Source organism: Equus caballus, chromosome 6 (genome assembly GCF_041296265.1).
Source record: "Equus caballus isolate H_3958 breed thoroughbred chromosome 6, TB-T2T, whole genome shotgun sequence".
NCBI classification, from domain to species: Eukaryota; Metazoa; Chordata; class Mammalia; order Perissodactyla; family Equidae; genus Equus; species Equus caballus.
The window spans coordinates 1092485-1112521 of record NC_091689.1 but is presented as its reverse complement, the minus strand read 5'-3'; the positions used below and the strand labels follow the sequence as shown (position 1 = coordinate 1112521).

The 20037-nt window shown below is 40.1% G+C and overlaps 1 long non-coding RNA gene across 3 annotated transcripts in view; it reads right to left on the bottom strand.

Moving 5' to 3' along the window:
• LOC111773820 (uncharacterized) overlaps nucleotides 1–20037 on the bottom strand; it is a 50542-nt gene that overhangs the window by 1791 nt on the left and 28714 nt on the right. For all 3 annotated transcript variants that reach the window (XR_011439832.1, XR_011439831.1, XR_011439830.1), the window contains exons 6-7: nucleotides 18256–18402; nucleotides 4349–4407 (exon numbers count right to left, since the gene is read on the bottom strand). This is a non-coding gene — a long non-coding RNA (uncharacterized lncRNA). The remainder of the gene's footprint in view (nucleotides 1–4348; nucleotides 4408–18255; nucleotides 18403–20037) is intronic.

Below are 20037 nucleotides of genomic sequence, written 5' to 3'. Positions count from 1 at the left end.
AGAGTTCTTTCATTTGGACCACCTTGGTTCTAGCCCACTGGAGGGAAATTTAGAGATAAAAAGTCACTTGTCCCCAGAAAAGTAATTTGGCCTCTTGGCCAGTTTCTCAAACACTCCCAGCGTTGGCATTATTAATGATTTAGGTTGAATCCATTTCCTCCAGGAATTCTGTTAAGATGTATTTTCGAAGAGACGGTTGATCAGCCTGCTGTTAGTCACTAGCACCTTAGTAACTGGTTGTGACCTACATAGCAATTAACTTGAAGAACTTCAAGCAGAACAATATTAATTGTGCTGCTAGAGTATGCTAGGTACAACATCTACTTAGGAAGATAAGGTGATAGCTGCTCACAAAAGACACTTTAAATCTGAAGATAAATATAAACAAGTAATTTCAATGTGATATGGAACCTCCCCTGGACTGGCTTTTGGTGGATAATGGAGGGAAAAGATAGAAGTGCCTGAGAGTCGAGGAAACTTGAAGAAACACTGAGGTCAGAGCTGCTCAACCACTTGGGCATACAGATCACTTGGGAATCTTGTTAAAATGATTCTAAAATGCCAGTCCCTTGGGGCCTGAGATTCTGCGTTTCTAACAAGCTCCCAGATGATGCTGCGCTGCTGGCCGCAGAGCCTGCTTTGAGGACCACAGGACTAGGTCATGAGTCACGGCATCCCAGCTCAGCACAGAAGGAAGTCAGGTCAGGAGTTGGCTGAGGAGTTGAAAGGACTGATGGATGTGTGTGATCAGAGCATGAAAGAGCTGGAATGATTGGAGTCTGAGTTCTGATGTGACACAGTTCCACATAATGTAAAGGCAAAGCGTACGGTCTTGAGGTGATCAGTTTTCTGTGATGGTGATTGTAGCAAGTGAAAGAAACGGACTTGGAACAATATGTGTTTGTAATTTTAATGGGAGAGTTGGCAAGGATTTGGAGTCTTTTAATCCAAAGAGTCATAAGCCCCTGCTTATCTGGGAACCATATGGAAGATATCTATATGAAATAGAGTCACCAAGGCTTGTATGAGGAAAATTAGACCGCTTGCTTCTTGTTTAGAATTTATAAGGAGCCCTGGTTAGCCAGTCAGCTTTTTAAAGATGTTTTAAACACAAAAGCAGATCAATTGTATTCCTTTTTCCAAAACTGTTTTTTCTTAGCATGTTCTGAGTAGTAAATGTACACTAGAGGCATTTGCCCTTACAGTCATGCACCACATTCTGACATTTCAGTCAATGACAGGCCACATAGATGACTGTGTCCCGTAAGATTAGTACCCTATAGCCTAGGTGTGTAGTAGGCTGTGCCATCTAGGTTTGTGTCAGCACACTATGATGTTTGCATGATGACAAAATTGCCTAGTGGTGCTTTTTTCAGAATGTGTCCCTGTCGTTAATCGATGCAGGCCTGTATTTGCCATCATCTGTGAATGACCATGTTTCCTAAATGAGGATTTCATAAAGTGATGCGGGCCTACAGTGCTTCAGAGGGCATTCATCCAGAGATGCTTCAATGCCGAAGAACAGGGCTGGACCAGGCAGCTCGAAAAGTCCATCAGAAATAGGAAAAACCCGCTAGTTCTCAACTCCTAAATTGTAAGACTCACACAAGTGAGTGTGGCCATATATCCCTGTTCACAAGAGCTTATTTCCTGGGTGTTCTGTGCTAAATTGACCAAGTTAGCTGGTCGCATGACCAATGCACTTTCTACCACTTGCTGCAGTGAGCGGAAAGCTTGTTTTATTTTATACTAGTTCTCACCTGACCAGTTAAAGGTCGAGCTGCATTCACGTTTCATTGAAATATATTAGGAGACCCTCTGTCGGTCTGGCTTGGATGGCCTTTTCTTCTGTTTCTTGAGAAAGCCAAATTTATCATCTTTTCTGCCTCTCCCTCCATCAAGTTGCCCTTCAACTGGATTTCCTGATTCAGTTAATAGTGTTACTAACTCCCTGGTGCTCAGGCCAGCAAAGGTGAATTAACATTCTCTGACTGTTGGTTCTCAAAGTGCAGTCTCTGGACTAGCAACATTAATTAGCATTACCTGGAACTGGTCAGAAATGCAAATCCTAGCACCCAACTGAGACCTGCTAAGTCAGAAACGCTGGTGGTGGGCCCAGCAATTTGCGTTAACAGTCCCAGGGGGTTCTGATCACAGTCAAGTTTGAGAACCATTAAATTTAAAAATAGCAAGGTTAACATTACATGTTCTGTTGATATTCAACTTAAAATACAGTGTTTTCAATTTGCTGTTTTCTTGTATTTTAGAATACACACATATTTGTAGGCCCATGAAAAATTTCTAGGCCCAAGGCACTATGTATTGCCTAATGGACAAAAACATACAGCTCTGGTTTATTACCGCTGCAAAGATGCTCTTGGAACAATAGGTACAGTGTAGTCGTCTTGCTGCTGAAGGAGGCGGTACTCTAGACAGAATACATTCTGAAACAACGTTTTGATATATGAAACAACGTTTTGATATATGTCTCCCCCACCAGACCGTCTGCTGCTTGCAAGTGGGTCTCCATCAGAGTGCGTATACCCACTGCGTATATACAGCAGGTGACACATAGAGGGCACTCGGAAAATGTACATTGTGTGATATGGGCCGACCAGCTAGAGAAATGGACTTAGAAACCTTTACTGAGCTTTCTTACGTGCTGATTAATGACCTTATGTTTAGCTCAGTTCTATTTTGTTTCATTTAGTACACCTTTGCTTGATTGGTTTAATTAATAGTAACCATCTAGTTAGTAAAACCTGAGCATTAGTGAGTTGGTAATATAATGAAAAACAGATTTTGTCCAGCAGATGTCAGTAAAGCCCAGTTTAATAATTTCAATTGTTGATAAACTTGAAAAATTAATGGATATACTGGGAGGGAAAATACTTGCACCCAGAATAGCATTTCTCTGTTGACATTTGAGGAAACAGCATCTACATCAAAAAATCCACATAACCGTTCAGGCACATTGGAAATGCTGCAAGTGTAGACTGCAAAGCAAACGTGGCCTTCGTGGTAAACGTCTTCCACTTCGAAGTTCACAGCAGTTTAAACTGGACATTAGGTTATTGTTAACTAGAGCCAAAATCCTGAGAGGGAGGGGAGTACAGGACTGTATATAGAAGATTATTCAAATATGGATTATGATGCCAGTTGAAACTGTTTTCTGAAGACCAGAACTTTATTTCACTTTACCAGTTGTTTGGAGGTCTCTTCTTTCTTGAGAACAGCATTAAACCGTACCTTTATACTTTAGAAATGCAAAGTCCTCTCCATGATTTTACATTTAAAAGGAGAGAGGGCAAGGTGAAGGGGAGCCCCAAGTGTTGTGTTTTTATTAATTGAAGGAAAATTCACTTAAAAATCACCAAACCCCAGGTGTTTTGAAAGACTGATGAAGCCATCACACTGGAAAATTATTATAATTATCATTAGGATTCTTAGGCTGTTCCTAGCTCTGAATGTCTAATTCGTTCATACCTAAGAAAACTTAGATCTCTCTAGTAAGTCTTAAAATGTGTATGGTCAGCAGAGTGCCCTGGAATCTGACCGTGTCCCTCTGGCCTCCAGTGTGCTCTCTGCAGTCAGACCAACCTTCCTTTCAGTGCTTGAGGGTAGACGCCGGAAATCCCACTGAAGGCCCTCTGTGGTCTCTGCCTAGAGGTCTCTCGGGGCTGCGCAGGAACAGGGCAGAGGTTCGGAGAGGCGGCCGTGAGGCCTTCAGGTGACCTCCGCGCTTTGACTAGGGGAGGCCATTGTAATCAAGTGACTGTTATGGTAGCTGTTCCCACTTGTATTGGCTTTTCCCCAGCCAAAAGTAAATGAAATGGCTCTTTGGATGCTCAGTCCCCTTCAACACGCGCACATACACGCACAATCTCAAACACAGAGCTCTGGCGCAGTCTCCTTCAGATCCTCCGCACTCTTCCATCCCCAGTCCCGCCAAGCCTCAGATTGCCCTGAGAGTCCCCGACGTCCCACTCACGGTGGATGAGTGCCTTTATAATAGTCAGCTTCCTCTGCAGCAGCCATTTACTGTGCTTTTAAATTACCCTATCTTAGTGGGGGAAAAGGAAGTTTATATTCTCAGCAATATTAGAGGATAGAAAAAGACAAGAAGCAACTGACTTTTATTAATAACTGTGCTGGAAAGTGGCAAGGCAACATCTGGAATACTTATTACCCATTTGGCATGCTGTTCATCTCCATGGATAAGATTCAACATGACAAGCTCTGTCAAAAGGAAATAAGCTCCATCTAGTTAAATTAGAATGATTAGGGTCAGTTAGACAGAGGAAGTTTCATTTGTATGGATCTGGAAATTTTATACAAACTGGAATACCTGAGTATTTAATCTTCCCTGAAGCTCAATTTAAAATTGAAAGAGACCGTTGCATAGACCTGTAATGAGATGAGACATACCAGAAATTAATTTAACTGTTACTGCACCATGAGCATGTAGCCCAAGAAATCAAAGACTGTTTCATTCGCAGTTTGTACACAGCAATAAAAGAAAACGTTCTGCTGCATTCATGGACCATTCTATGATTTTTATGAATTCCTTCAATGGAGACTTGAGCATCCAGAGTAAACTTGAATTTTTCCTCTGCTTTTTAAAAATTCTTCTACTGGGAGATTTCGTCAAGATGGTGGAGTATGCAGACTCTGAACTCATGTCCTCCCACGAACACAACCAGGTTACAACTATTTTTGGAAAAATTACCCTGGATAGAAAACTGAAAACTGGATAAAAACAACCCCCACAAGAAGGGACAGTCCTGACTAAGGTGGAAGAGGCAGAAATTCCTTCTGGAGAGAGAAAAAGGCACCTTCAGGAGCAGCGGATTCACAGCCAGCCAGGCAGGAGCCACCCTAAGGTACGCACTCCCTGGAGGAGTGAGGTCCTGAGCGGGGGCCCGATACTGCTATAAGCATCCTTCAGACTCAGCACAACTGAGACGAGGGTCTTACTATCTGGTTTCACTGGCTATTAAATACTGCAGCAGGGTATATCCCCAGAAAAGCTATCGGACAAAAGCTGAAAAGACCCGGTTCTTAAAGCACCCATGCACAAACTCACCATTTCAGCAACCTAAAATTACCAGAAAGAAGGCTGACAGCCCTTTGGTGAAAAGAGACTCACTTGGTAGGCTCTGGGTGCATCTTGGTGAAAAGAGAGACCTCTCTGGAGACTGAGACATTGGTGGTGGCCATTGTTGTCACCTAGTCCAGGCGTGCTGACACAGACCTCAGCAGACACCATTGAAGTTCTTCCCCTGGTCTGTTAGCCCAGGGGTCTGCCACACCCACTAGAATGCAGATTTAATCTAGTTCAGCCAGGGCAGGCAGCTTACCCTAGGGACTGGCCTCACTCAACAGCAAGCCCTTAGGCTACTTGTCCGCCTGCATTGACTGAGTGCCTTGATCCTCTACAGGCAGGCTAGTGTGTCTGCCTCTGTGGGGCAGGACCTGTGTGAGGACCAGGTGAACTGTGTGGGATTGGTGGAGAGGTGGGGCCCTCTACAATGGGGTGTCAGTATATACTCCAGGGGGTTGGGAAGTGTGCATGGACCAGGACTGTGTTGACGGTGTGTGTGGACCTGTGGAGGGTGAGACTTATCAGTGGCAGAAGACCTGTGCTTCACAAATAGCCATAAAAAGGACCAGCCCCACCTTCCAAAGCCTGAAACAATTGAGTGCTCCCATGCCTAGGGCCAGCCCCACTCAGCTGCATCCTGAGAGAGTAGACAACAGCCTTGTAGGACTGAGGCCTATAGCAAATGTAAGCCCCTGAGCCTAGCAACCAGCTACACTGGGCACCTCCCCAATTAAGAGGAAAACTGCAAGAGGAGTGTGCTGTTAGACTTTGTAGCCAACAGTGCTGAGGCTCCCCAAACCAGATTTACAAACAGCTGGCCAGGGAAGGAAAGACTAGACTCCCTGGGTACCTGCATCAAGAGCAACCCTGCCACAGCAGAAGGACACAAGTAGCCCACAAAGGGGTCACTCCTGGATCATTTGGACTGATGATGAGAGGGAAACACGCTGCTGGGCCTCAAGAGGCATCTCTTACATAAGGCCACTTCTCCAAGATCAGGAGACATAGCCAACTCACCTAATACATAGATATAAGCACAGAGAAAGAAGCATAATGAGGAGACAAAGGAATACATTCCAAGTAAGGGAACAGGACAAAACCCCAGAGAAAGGCCTAAATAAAACAGAAATAAGCAACCTACCTGACAAAGAGTTCAAACAAAAACTCATAAGGATGCTCATAGGTATTGGGAGAAGACTGGATGAACACAGTGAGCTCATCAACAAAGAACTTGAAAATATATAAAAGAACCAATCAGAAATGATGAATACAATACTGGAAATGAAAAATTCACTGGAGGGACTCAATAGCAGAGTAGATGATACAGAAGAACGGATCAGTGAGCTAGATGAAAGACTAGAGGAAATCACACAAGCTGAACAGATAAAAGAAAAAAGATTTAGACAGAATGAGAACAGTCTAAGGGGACTCTGGTACGATATCAAGTGCACTAACATTCATATTACATGTGTCCCAGAAGGAGAGGAGAGAGACAAAGGGGCAGAAAATCTATTTGAAGAAATAATAGCTGAAAATTTTCCTAACCTATGGAAGGAAACAGACATCTAAGTATAGGAAGTACAGAGAGCTCCAAACAAGATAAGCCCAAGAGGCCCACACCAAGATACATTATAATTAAAATGTCCAACATTAAAGACAAAGAGACAATCCTCTAAAAGTGGCAAGAGAAAGGCAACAAGTGACATACAAAGGAAATCCCATCAGGCTATCAGCGGACTTCTCAGCCGAGACCCTACAGGTGAGAAGAGAATGGCACAACGTATTTAAAGTGCTAAAAGGAAAAAAGCTAGTCAAGAATACTCTATCCAGCAAGGTTGTCATTCAGAATGGAAGGAGAGATAAAGAGCTTCCCAGACAAGCAAAAATTAAAGAAGTTTATCACCAAGAAACCAGTTCTACAAGAAATGCTGAAGGGACTTATTTAAGTGGGAAATTGATGACCACAAATAGGTATTAAAAAATTATCAAAAGAACCCCCCCAAAAAACCAGGCAATAAAATCACTGGTAAAGGTAAAACTATAGTAAAGGTAGCAGATCAACCACCTGTAAAGATATGATGGTTAAAAGACAAAAGTACTAAAATTACCTATTTCAATGATAAGAGGGTAATGGACAGATACACACAAAACAAGAGATTAGACATGATTGCAAAAATATAAAACGTGGGAGGAGGGGAGTGAAAAAGTAGAGCTTTTAGAAAGAGGTCAAGCTAAAGACTCTATCAACTCACTATAGACTGCTATATACATAGGATATTATATAAGATCCTCGTGGTAATCACAAACCAGAAACCTATAATTAGTAAGCAAATGAGTAAGACAAAAAAAAAATCAAACATATTACTAAAGAAAGCCATCAAGCCACAAGGGAAGATAGCAAGAGAAAAAGGAACAGAGAAGAACTACTAAAACACCCAGAAAAAAAAAGTAACAAAATGGCAATAAATACATATTTTTCAATAGCTACTTTAAATGTCTATGGACTAAGTGCTCCAATCAAAAGACATAGGGTGGCCAATTGGATAAAAAATATAAGACCCATATATATGCTGCATACAGGAGACACACTTCAGACCTAAAGATTCTCACAAACTGAAAGTGAAAGGATGAAAAAAGATATTCTATGCAAATTGCAAAGAAAAGAAAGCGGGGGTAGCAATACTTATATCAGAAAAAAACAGACTTCAAAACAAAAAGTGTAACAAGAGAGAAAGAAGGGAACTACATAATGATAAAGAGAACAATCCAACAAGAAGATATAATACTTCTAAATATCTACACACTAAACATAGGAGCCTAAATATATAAAGCAATTATTAACAGACATACAAGGAGAAATAGACAGTAACACAATAATAGTAGAGGACTTTAACACTCCACTTACACCAATGGATAGATCATCCAAACAGAAGATAGATAAGAAAATACTGGCCTTAAGTGACACATTTGACCAGATGGACTTAGTAGATATAAATACAATATTCCATCCAAAAACCACTGAATACACATTCTTTTCAAATGCACACGGAACATTCTCCAGGATTGATCACATATTAGGCCACAAAACACTTCTGAATAAATTTAATAAGATCAAAATAATATCATGCATATTTTCTGACCACAAAGGTATGAAACTAGAAATCAACTACAGAAAGAAAATCAGAAAAGCCACAAAAACGTGGAAATTAAACAAAATGCTACTGAACAACGATTGGGTCAATGAAGAAATCAAAGGAGAAATCAAAAAAATCCTGGAGACAAATGAAAATGAAAATACAACATGGCAAAATCTATGTGATACAGCAAAGAGGTTCTGAGAGGGAGGTTTACAGCAATTCAGGCCTACCTCAACAAAGAAGAAAAATTCCAAATAAACAATCTAACAGTGCATCTAAAGGAACTGGAAAAAGAAGAACAAATAAAGCCCAAAATCAGCAGAAGGAAGGAAATAATAAAAATCAGAGCAGAAATAAACTAAATAGAGACTTGAAAAAGAGCAATAGAAAAAATTAATGAAACCAAGAGCTGATTCTTTGAAAAGATAAACAAAATTGACAAATCCTTGGCTAGACTCACCAAGAAAAAAGAGAGAAGACTCAAATAAATAAAATCAGAAATGAAAGAGGAGAACTTACAATGGACACCTCAGAAATACAGAAGATTATGAGACTACTATGAAAAGTTATATGCCAAGAAATTCGATAATCTAGAAGAAATGGATAAATTCTTAGAAGTATACAACCTTTCAAAACTGGACCAAGAAGAAGTAGAGAATTTGAATAGATCAATCACCAGTAAGGAGATCAAAACAGCAATCAAAAACCTCCCAAAAAATAAAAGTCCAGGACCAGATGGCTTCCCTGGTGAATTCTATCAGACATTCAAAGAAAACTTAATACCTACCCTTCTCAACTCTTCCAAAAAATTGAAGAGGAGAGGAGGCTTCCTAACTCATGCTATGAAGCCAACAGTATCCTGACACCAAAACCAGACAGGGATAACACCAAAAAAGAAAATTATAGGCCAATATCACTGATGAACATCACTGCAAAAATCCTCAACAAAATACTAGCAAATTGAATACAATGATAGATTAAAAAGATCATACATCATGATCAAGTGGGTTTTATTCCAGGGATGCAAGGATGGTTCAACATCTGCAAATCTATCAACATGATACACCACATTAACAAAATGAAGAATAAAAATCACATGATCATATCAATGGATGCAGAGAAAGCATTTGACAAGATACAGCATCCATTTATGTTAAAATCTCTAAATAAAATGGGTATAGACAGAGAATACCTCAACATAATAAAGGCCATATATGACAAACCCACAGCAAATCCCATTCTCAACAGAGAAAAACTGAAAGCTATCCCTCTAAGAACAGGAAGCAGACAAGGATGCCCACTGCCATCACTCTTATTTAACATAGTATTGGAAGTCCTAGCCAGAGCAATCAGGCACAAAAAAGAAATAAAAAGGATCCAAATTGTAAAAGAAGAAGTGAAACTGTCACTCTTGCAGATGACATGATTTTATACATAGAAAACCCTAAAGAATCCACTAAAAAACTTTTAGAAGTAATAAATGAATACAGTCAAATCACAGGATACAAAATCAACATACAAAAATCGGTTGTGGTTCTGTACACTAACAACGAAGTAGCAGAAAGAGAAATTAAGAATACAATCCCATTTACAATTGCAACAAAAAGAGTAAAATACCTAGGAATAAACTTAACCAAAGAGGGGAAAGATCTGTACACCAAAAACTATAAAACATTGTTGAAAGAAATTTAACAAGACACAAAGAAATGGAAAGATATTCCATGCTCTTGAATTGGAAGAATTGACATAGCTAAAATGTCCATACTTCCTAAAGCAGTCTATAGATTCAACGCAATCCCTATCAAAGTTCCAACAACATTTTTCACAGAAATAGAACAAAGAATCCTAAAATTTATATGGAACAACAAAAGAACCTGAATAGCCAAAGGAATCCTGAGGAAAAAAAACAAAGCTGGAGGTAGCACACTCCCCGATTTCAAAATATACTACAAAGCTATAGTAACCAAAACAGCGTGGTACTGGCACAAAAACAGACACACAGATCAGTGGAACAGAACTGAGAGAGTTTCATTCAACAATGTTTATTCAGTGCCTATTCTCTGCCGATGACATGAGGGCTGGGTGCTAGGAGTGAAAGCTGAAGATGGCACTTTCTGCCTTTAGAGAACTCATAAACTACTGGGAGAATCAAATCAGTAAACCAAGTTGTAATTCTCATAGTGAGTGTTACCAAGTACTATTGGACCACAGAAGAGAGACAGTCCTTCTGAGGCTGGAGGAATAAGGAAGACTTCAGAGAGGAGAGCCAAGATGGTTGTCCACAAAATACAGAGAAATGTGAGAGACAAGGAGGAATGGGCAGACCAGTCAGGGGCATTAGTACATTCAGGGGATGTGCAAAGATGGGAAAAGGGACAAAGATGAGGAAAGGGTAGAGACAGGTGGGAGGCAAGTTCAAGGACATAATTGTGAAAGGGTCTTGGGTTTCTTGTCAAGCAGTTTGCATATTATCTTGTTGGTCAGTGGGTCATCTGAACCAGCAGCATCAGCATCATCTGAGAACTTGTTGGATGTGCACATTCTCAGACACCCTCCCGAACCTACTGATTCTGAAATCTGGGATGGAACCTGTTAATCTGTGTTTTAACAAGCCCTCCAGCTGATTCTGATTTACACTAAAGTTTAAGAACCTCTGCTGTCAATATTAGGGAGGCAAAACCATCAACATATAGAAAAACCATCCTCCTCTATCCTTAGCAGAGTGAAGTATAAGGCTGGATTTACAAATGGCAAGATTACTTATGCATCCACATGAAGGTTGGGTTGGAGAAAGGAAAGGGTCGAGGCAGGAAGACCATTAGGAGGCTGCACAATATCCCTGGAAAGCCCCAGGAAGGCTCAGAAGCCAAGAAGTGTCAGTGAGGTTCAGCAGAGGGTATGGACTTATGAGGACTGACGGGTGGGGGCCAGTTGGACATGGATGATGAGGGAAGGAACATATCAAGGAAGATCTATTTTCTTAGCAAGTGCCTTGAAAGGCTTGCTTGGAAGTCCCTGTGGAGGTTAGCACACCTGGATTTTGATAGTGTGGCCAGAACTCACATTCTGGGTTCTTTTACAATTGCAGTTTAGAAAAGAAATACATAGGCCCACTGTTAGTGATTGATAATGCATGTGTTTCAGTTGTTTAGGAAACAACCCATCCAAGATCCAGGATTTTAGGAATAAAGAGAATAGTACACTAATCAAAACCTAATAATGGGCTTCTTGTGGAAACGATTAATTCTAAGGCTGGGGAAAGGGGCAATACAAGATGAGCCTGGAACATCTTTTGATGCCACAAATGCTCAAAAAAGGTTGAGGGGATGTTGAAATGACAGGAGCCAGTCTGAAACAGGCCAAGGCTGAGACAATTCAGCCAGAAAATAAATAATCATATTGGAGTATGACCCAAGAGTACAGCATCGCTTCCGTAGTATTCTTGCCAAAAATGCATTAGCTCAATCTAACCATGAGCAAACGTCAGACAACACAAATCGAGAAGCATTCTACAAATACCTGAGCGGCACTCCTCAAAAGTGTCAAAATTATGAAAGTAAAAGAGAGACTGAGGGACTGTCAAAAATAGGAAGAGACTAAAGAGATAGGACAAGTAGGGTGGGATCCTGAACTGGACGCGAAAACAGAAATAGACTAGTGGTGAAAATTTGGTGAGAAACTGGTAAAATTTAAATAAAGGCTATACTTTAGTTAACAGTATTGTATGAGTGTTAATTTCCTGGTGTCAATAATTATGCATTGTAAGGTGATCATGTTAAGGGAAGGTGGGTGAAGAATAAATGGGCAGTCTACATACTATTTTTGCAAACTGTAAGTCTAAATTAATTTCAAAATTAAAATTTTAAGTAAATAATTGTCATCATTTGAATCCTTTTGCTGGCCTGTGGCACTCTTCTAGTTAAATGAACAACACAGCGTAGCTCTTTTCTGGGGACGTCTAATGGCTACAGCCCACTGATTTTCTGGTGACTGGGAGACCTGTCCTGTGTGTCTTGATTCCCTAAAGGACTTAGAGGCAGATTTACCTTGCAGCTTCGTGAAATTTAAACTTCAGGACTGCTCGCCTGCACGGGCCCCATTGAGCACTAGGAGTTGCTGGGAGCTGTCAAATGTCTGATCCAGGGAAGAGGGGAAGCCAGGCTTCAGTCAGAGGCATTTCTGTGTAAGCAATACTGGGAGATTGCCTAAAAAGAGCTCAGAAGAAAGGGACTTAAATCTCTAAGCCTCTAGTAATTTGTTATGATTTATTTTCTTATTCTAAACAAATATTCACTTTTGCAGCTAAGTCTGTATTTAGAATCTCTTTTTGTAAAGGGGGTTCCCTAAATCATATAAGATTCAGTTCCAGCAAACCTGGATAGGCTTCTGCATCCAGCACAGGTGCTCAACAAACACTGCAATTAACTTAGAAAAGTCATCCCCACTTCAGTAGAATGGACTCAATGATAATGATCAGCCACATAACAGCAGAGTCTGAAAGGGCTCATTTGGGGAAGATTTTTAAATAATACCAATTCTCTATACAGCTCCTTTAAGCTTTAAGGGTACTTTTACATTTACCCTCATAGCATGTTACACTTCCTAGATCCTTAGAGATTCTCAAATATTTGCTTTTGGCAATGAATGAAAAGTCAGTCCCAAAGAGGCTAAGTAATTCAGGGACACACAGCTTGTGGTAGATGACTGAGGCAGGACACACACACACGCCACACACACACACAGGCCTCCTGATTTGGGGGCATAGGGGCAGGGTGACCAGGATATCCATACGCTGCCCTGGAACACAGTCTTCTCTGTTTTTCTCTTACTGGTAACTACTATCCCAGATCCTAGAACAGCAAAAGATAGCTCTGTCCTTCTTTGTACCCTCTACAGCAACGCAGTGCAATTTTAGGAGGCGACGATTAAACATTAAGCTAACCTAGTACACATGAACCAAACTCTGCTCAAACCCCTTAAGTCTAAGCAGCCACGCACTTGTATTAAAAGACTAAAGCGGAGCAGTCTAGGGCAGGAGCTGGGGTTGGGCTGGGATTTGGGTTAGAGGAACATTCCCGGGAGACTGGGACATCTTCTCCAGTGCCCCGGGGAGCACTTGACGCTCGCAGACTTTTGCAGTGATGGCAGTCTGTCACCGTTTCACAGTGACTCCAGGCTGAAACCAAATCCCCCATTAGTTCATCCCCCATCAATCTGCAGCCAAGCCAAGAAATAGTTCCACTGCTGCTTTCATGGATTTGGGACGGGAGCAAATGTTCTCCACGGTGGCGCCTGTTGGCTCTAATCAGATAAATTAAGGAGTTGAGCATGTTTCCACCATTTGGTTGGGTTTTATTTTAGTCTCCAAGTCCCTTTGCTCCCATTTCAAGGCCTGGCACTTTCTCACTGGCGAAGCCCGCGCTGCCTTATCCCTGAGAGAAGCTTCCTCAAGCAGAAGCGCCACATGCCACATCCGTCCTGGGGATGCCCCATGTCCAGAAAACCAATTGTGCAGCTGTTCTTCAGCATCTCAGAGCCCGTCTCTTTGTCTTGACACACTTAAAAATCACCTTGCTTCAAAAGTACATTAACGATGTCTTCCTAAGAGAGTGCACTGGGTGATTTTTTTAGATTTAAAGTGGTATTTTTCAAGATTGAGATGTAAAGGTTGGGCAAATAGACTATCTTTGTTTATAAAGATAGCATAAGGTATAGAGTTAAGGAAAAATACCTAATGTCTTCTTTGAAGAAAGCCACAACTCACAACGCAAACTTTCTTCCACACAGTAATATTTAGTTCAATCATTGCCTGGCTGATAGTCTACTGTTTTTGACCTACAAAACTGCAATTTTATGTGGTTCACGTAAATACATATTTATATCTCCAGATAATTGGTGTAGCTCTCTCTTTTTACTTCCCTGTGTGGACACCTCGTGGACTTCCTAATATCAAGAGAAATTCCATAACCACAGTCACCACAAGTAACATTGTTCTGGGGGGTCGCAAGAATCCTCACACAAGAATGTCCTGGTTTAGGCCTATTGTTCTGGTTTAATTATTAATTGTGCCTATTTTCACTATCAAAAGTGTCTCCGTTTGAAAATAAATTATATGGCCATCCTATCAAGAATATTAGAGCTTGTTGTCCCTTGTTTCATCAGTACTCTTCTTAGTATTGCAAAGTGACTCGAGCCTATTTGAGCTTCACGATCATCCAGTCCTTTTGGTAGATGCCAGTAGCCGCCAACAATGAGGTGGAGCTCCGTCTCCTTGTAATCTGGCTACCAAGTTGGCATATTATCTAGAAAAGCAAGTCTTAGATAGAATTTTGTTATTTATACAAACATCAATTGACCAGCAGTCACAAAAGCATCCACACAGTCTTACAGCCTCTTCTGAAGTCCTGCTCACTGTCTTATAGGCATGCGAATGAGCACCCTTGCACAAAATGGTGACTCAAGGTAGCTAGGATGGTGTGTTAATGGCACAACTTTTCAACTTTCTGCTCAGGGCAGTCAACTGAATCCCTGGTTAAGTTGCAGGGACCAGGAACAGGTGGGTCCTAGGAATAGAGCACCTTTCAAAGGGTATTAAGTTTTTGATTTCTCCATGTTTATAAATCCTATTCTAGAGATGTCTATTCTGTAGTCTAGCCAATCCACATATTTTTAACACCACTCAGTGCACCATTGAAAAGAACCTCCAATTCCCCTCATGCAGGTAATGGCCCTCTAATGTAGGTTTAGAGGGCAATGTTCGAAGGATTTGCTGTCCTTGGAGCGTGCACTCCAGAAGAGGGTTTTTCAAATGCTGAAGAACCACTGATGCCATGAGCACTCCTGCTCCTAGGGTATGTATTAAATAAACTGTACACAGTTTCTCTCTGTTTTAAAGCACTTAAGTATTTAAAATTAAATTATAGACAATAGACTTGACATGTGTTCTGTACTCAAATACTCAGCGTGGACCACTGACCAGCAATGGAAGTGACCAAGGACCAACGCTGGCCTCCCACTCTCCCTCCTGCACCTTCTCCCCAGGAGCAGAAGCCCAGATGTAAGCCTTGGGCAAAGTGAAGTTTTAAGAGACATATGCCTGAAACGCTGTGCTAGGTCATAAAGACTTAGTGAAGGGCGTCAGGGCAAACACTTTCTAGAGAACTCTGTTCCTCTTGGAATTCTCCCTTACGCGGTGTTCTTTCTACGACTCTCTCCCCTGTGCAGCTGGCTGGTATGGTAGATGGGGCCAAGAGAGTCTCCCATCCCCTTTTGGATGTCAGACTAGATGTGAATAGAACCAGAGGAAGGGAAACTGAGGGTCAGGCCAGTTCTGTTTCAGAAATTAAGGATGACTGCTCTTTCTGTATTTCTTCTTACTCCTCTAGAAATTAAAGGTAAGCTCCAAAGCCTCATAAAGAGGAAACAGAAGCACAAGGGAAATAGACGCAGGTCCTTTTCACCTGCATCAAGTCTTGAGGTAAAAGAGTAAAAGGAGTCATCACAACTCACACTGATCTGACAAAGTAAACAAGGCGAAAGACCGGGAGAAAGTCAGAGTCAACTCTCCAGAGAGGAATAGGTTGTGCTTGTGCCTGGAGCGTTCTGCAGGATGCTGGCAAGGGGGCCGTGAGCAGCATCAAGATCCCAGTTTGCACCTGTGGCCTAGTGATGTGCCACACACACCTTAGACTCTCATCTCATCCTTGTTGATGATGAATGGTTCTTCCCACTTAAAATCTGTCTGAGTAAGAGTTCCAATGAAGAAGAGGGGGAAAAAAATAAACTGGTATATCTTCTGATAAAACTCATCCTCAAACTTGTCAGGACAAGTACAAAATGTTACAAACTCTACAATTGTATCACTATTGCGTTTATTAAAATGATGATTAATGGGTGACACTAGCTTCCAAAAGATATTCCATTGAGATCAGGCAGTTAATAGCCTCCACACTGAAGTATGCTTAAACAATAAAACACTATATTTTTTGAGCCACCTAGATTTCTAGTTGGAAAGTCTTCTGGATTCCAGATGTCTTATTGCTGTGAGCTTCCCATCTCCAGCATCATTTTCTTGGACTGTTCCCTTCATTCCTTAGATTCTGAGCAGCTTAGGAGAAAAGAATATTGCTCACATAATCTCTGAGAACAGGGAACAAATAGACTGAGAAAAGAGAGTTCAGAAATAGTCTGCTGGTCTTTATTTTAACACCATAGCTGGAGTTTTGTCCCTTTTCCCTTTGAATCTCTCACACAATTAACAAGACGCATTTTGGAACTAATTACACAAATACCAGTTTAAGCCTCATTGTCTTCTCCAGTAGCCTTCAGTTAACAGCAATGGTAGTGTGTTTGAAAGAGGGCTCTGCACTGCCTGCAAAGCTCCACTGGAAAGAGAATGTGCGTGTCCACAGGGCTCCACGCCACAGGCTGAACATTAACGCTTTCAGAGAGAACTTCAGATCTGTGCAAACATTCGTCATTACATTTAGTTATTAAAAACACTTTCTGGGTGTTTTAAAAATATTTAAATGATTGAGAGTGCATGTCAATTCTTACTAATTACTAATTCTATATTGATCAGCAATGTTTTACTAAATACTATTTATATTTCAATTAAAGAAAAACCCTGTAACTGTTGGATATAGAATGACTATGAAATTAATTAAGAAAACACTAAGACTTCTTCATCAGAAACCTGTCAACAAGGGAAGTAGCAAAGATGAATTGAGGCATTTCTCATGAGCTGGCGTTTTCGTAGATAGTGTAAGAAACCCTAGGATGGTGAAGCCCTCGGCCCCTCCTCTAATGGGAACTCACGAATTATTTATTCAACAAAAATTTATTAAGCACTTCTGCCAGGTCTGTCCAAGTTCTGACACCGACAATCCAGTTTGACAACAGCGTTACCCAGACCCTGGAAATGCTGGAGTCATTTCCTGAGTATATGAATGACCCTGACTACCTCTGAGGGAAGTTAGCGTCCCACCAATAACATGACATTTTGAGTAAATTCTGCAGAAAATATAGCAAGAAAAAAACAGTAGAGAGGAAGCAACACCAGCCACTGTCTATTACAGACATAGGGGAAGCCAAGCAGAAGGAAAAATTAATTCTCCCTTGTCCCTGCCATTCCCACCCAAATCCGAAAATGAGATGAAGATGAGAGGGAGGGGATGGAGCAATAATTGTGGGGAGAATCCCAATCTTGCCTGAATCTCCAGATTGATAAACGAGAGTCTAGGTTAAATGGGAAACCGTGAACTTCCTACAAGCCACATGTGAAGGCTGTATAACGGTTAGGTAACATTGTCAGAAATCTTGTTTTGAAATTTCCATTCAAGGATGTAAGCCATCCAAATAGAATAAAGAATGAGGAAGCTTAGGGGTAATGGATATGATTACTATATTGATTGTGGTGATAGATACACATATATACACATTAATAAATTGTACACTTTAAATAAGTTCAGTCTATTATATATCAATTAAACCTCCATAAACCTGTTAAAAAAGTAAACTAAAATAAATCAGATTAATAACATGGAAAAATTTGAGGAAGACATAAAATTTAAAATAAATTTTAGAATTTCCTAAATAATTATTGTTAATGTTAATGTTTTTGAAGAAGAAAAGTCATAGTGGAAAAAATAATGATTTGGACCTATAATTCCAGATGCCACTGCAAATCCTAGGCAATGAGGAGGAGAAGGTAACCGTGTGCTCAAGTGCTCAGCTCTCTTGGGGAACGGCCGGTAAAACCTGCTTAACTGTTGAAGTTCACAATGAAACATATGTGTATCTTTAATGTAAAGTTATCCAATAATGGATGTAAACTTCTAAATAACTAGCAAAAGAGGAAAAAAATTAAAGAAAATTTAACAACTCTCAAAGACAGAAAGGTTTACGTACAGTAGATTCATTTTTGTACAAAATTACAGTGAGATGAAATACACAAAGTCGTTACCGTTGACACTAATCTCCCTTCTTTAGTGGGGTTTTATTGGAAACACTTACCGCTCCCAGAAAGCACCACAAGGTTTTCTTCCAGAATGTTTTACAATCATGTCACTGGGCACAGGCGTGTTCTGTGAATATTAATCGCCTGATTCCACGCTGTTGATCAGCGGTCACCTTCAAGCATGCTAAGTACTCTTCGCAAAGCTGGAGTTTAGAGAAAGAGAACTTGTACCCCAGAATCTCATTTCCTCTTTACAGTACAAAAGTGAGAGAACTGGAGGGAAGAAGGAGGTGCTTGGTGTCTTCTGTCAACCACACAATTAGTACCAAATGGATTTTAATTTAATGAGAACCATCAACACACTTGAATATGATATTTCTCCAGAATAGGATCATTGGGAAAAATCATCCTTCTGTATAGCATGGTTATTGTCCAACTATACTGATTGGTCCTTGAGGTTTTAGCTCAGGCATAGAGAAATTGGCCAAAGAGCACAGTAGAAATTTCAGAAACAGATCCTCAGATATACGGACACTTGCTGTTTCTTGGAAGTGTTGTTAAAAATTAGTAGGGGAAAAAATGGACTGTTCAATATATAGTTTTGAGACATTTTATTATTCATATGTAAAAACATTATCCCTACTTTACATCATATTCAAAAATATACAAATGTGGAAGAAAATACAGAAAAATATCTTGAACTTGGATTAGGAAAAGATTTCTTAATGATTTCTTAAACAAAAAGCACAAGATATAAAAGAAAAGATTAATAAATGTGACAACTTTAAAATTAAAAACCTGTATACAGTAATACATGAATAAAGAGATATACCACAGACTGAGAGAAGACATTTACAAACCATATAAAAGTTATTTATATTCAGAATATATAAGAGCTTATTCAAGTGAATAAGAAAAAGGCAGAAAACTAGTCATAAAATGGGCAAAGGCTACTTACAGGCAATTCACAAAGGGTAAATCTGAATGGCTAATAAATGTATTATCAGCAATTTTCAACCTCATTAATAATTAAAATGCTAATTAAAATAAGGATGTTAATTTAGACCCATTCAGACCGACATATATTTTAAAAGCCTGATTTTTTTCAAGTTTTGGTGAGAACTTGTAGTATCAGGAACTTTCGAACATGACAGGAATGTACATTTTAAGTTCCATCTGTGGAGATTAATCCAACAATATCTAGCAAAGTGGAAGATGCCTATACCCAGTGGACTAGCAAGTCTATTTTATGTACCTTAAAGAAACTCTTGCAGGTGTACAAGGATCTATACACACGAATGCTCATTTCAACAACATTTCATCCACAGGAGAGTGGGTAAATAAATTATGGTGCCTTTGTGCAGTGAAATATTATGCAGTCATGAAAAATGAATGAATTAGAGCAACATGTATCAATACAAATAAATCTCAAAACAATGCTGAATGTATAAAGAAAGATACAGAAGTACATGTATAGTTTATTATAAGTCCCTATATTTTTATATTCATGAAATATTTTGTAATTTTTATAGGTAAGAAAATAGAATAAAAACTTTCATTACGAGCACCAGGAAGCAGACAATGGTATCCCTTTTCAGTGTGCCCCACAGCAGCTTTTTTAAGCACAGAGTTAAAGTCTAAGATGGGTCTCATGTTAACCAAAATACCCTGAGAAGGAATTTATATTACATATGGTTATCTGTTAAAAACAACAGCAAGAGCAGAGTCACCATTTCTTTTTCCAAAGACGCTGGCATCTGATAGCATTAAAAGCAGATAAGTAATGAAGGAATCTCCATCATGTTCCTTTAAATCTGCAAAGTAACCTAGCGCAGTGA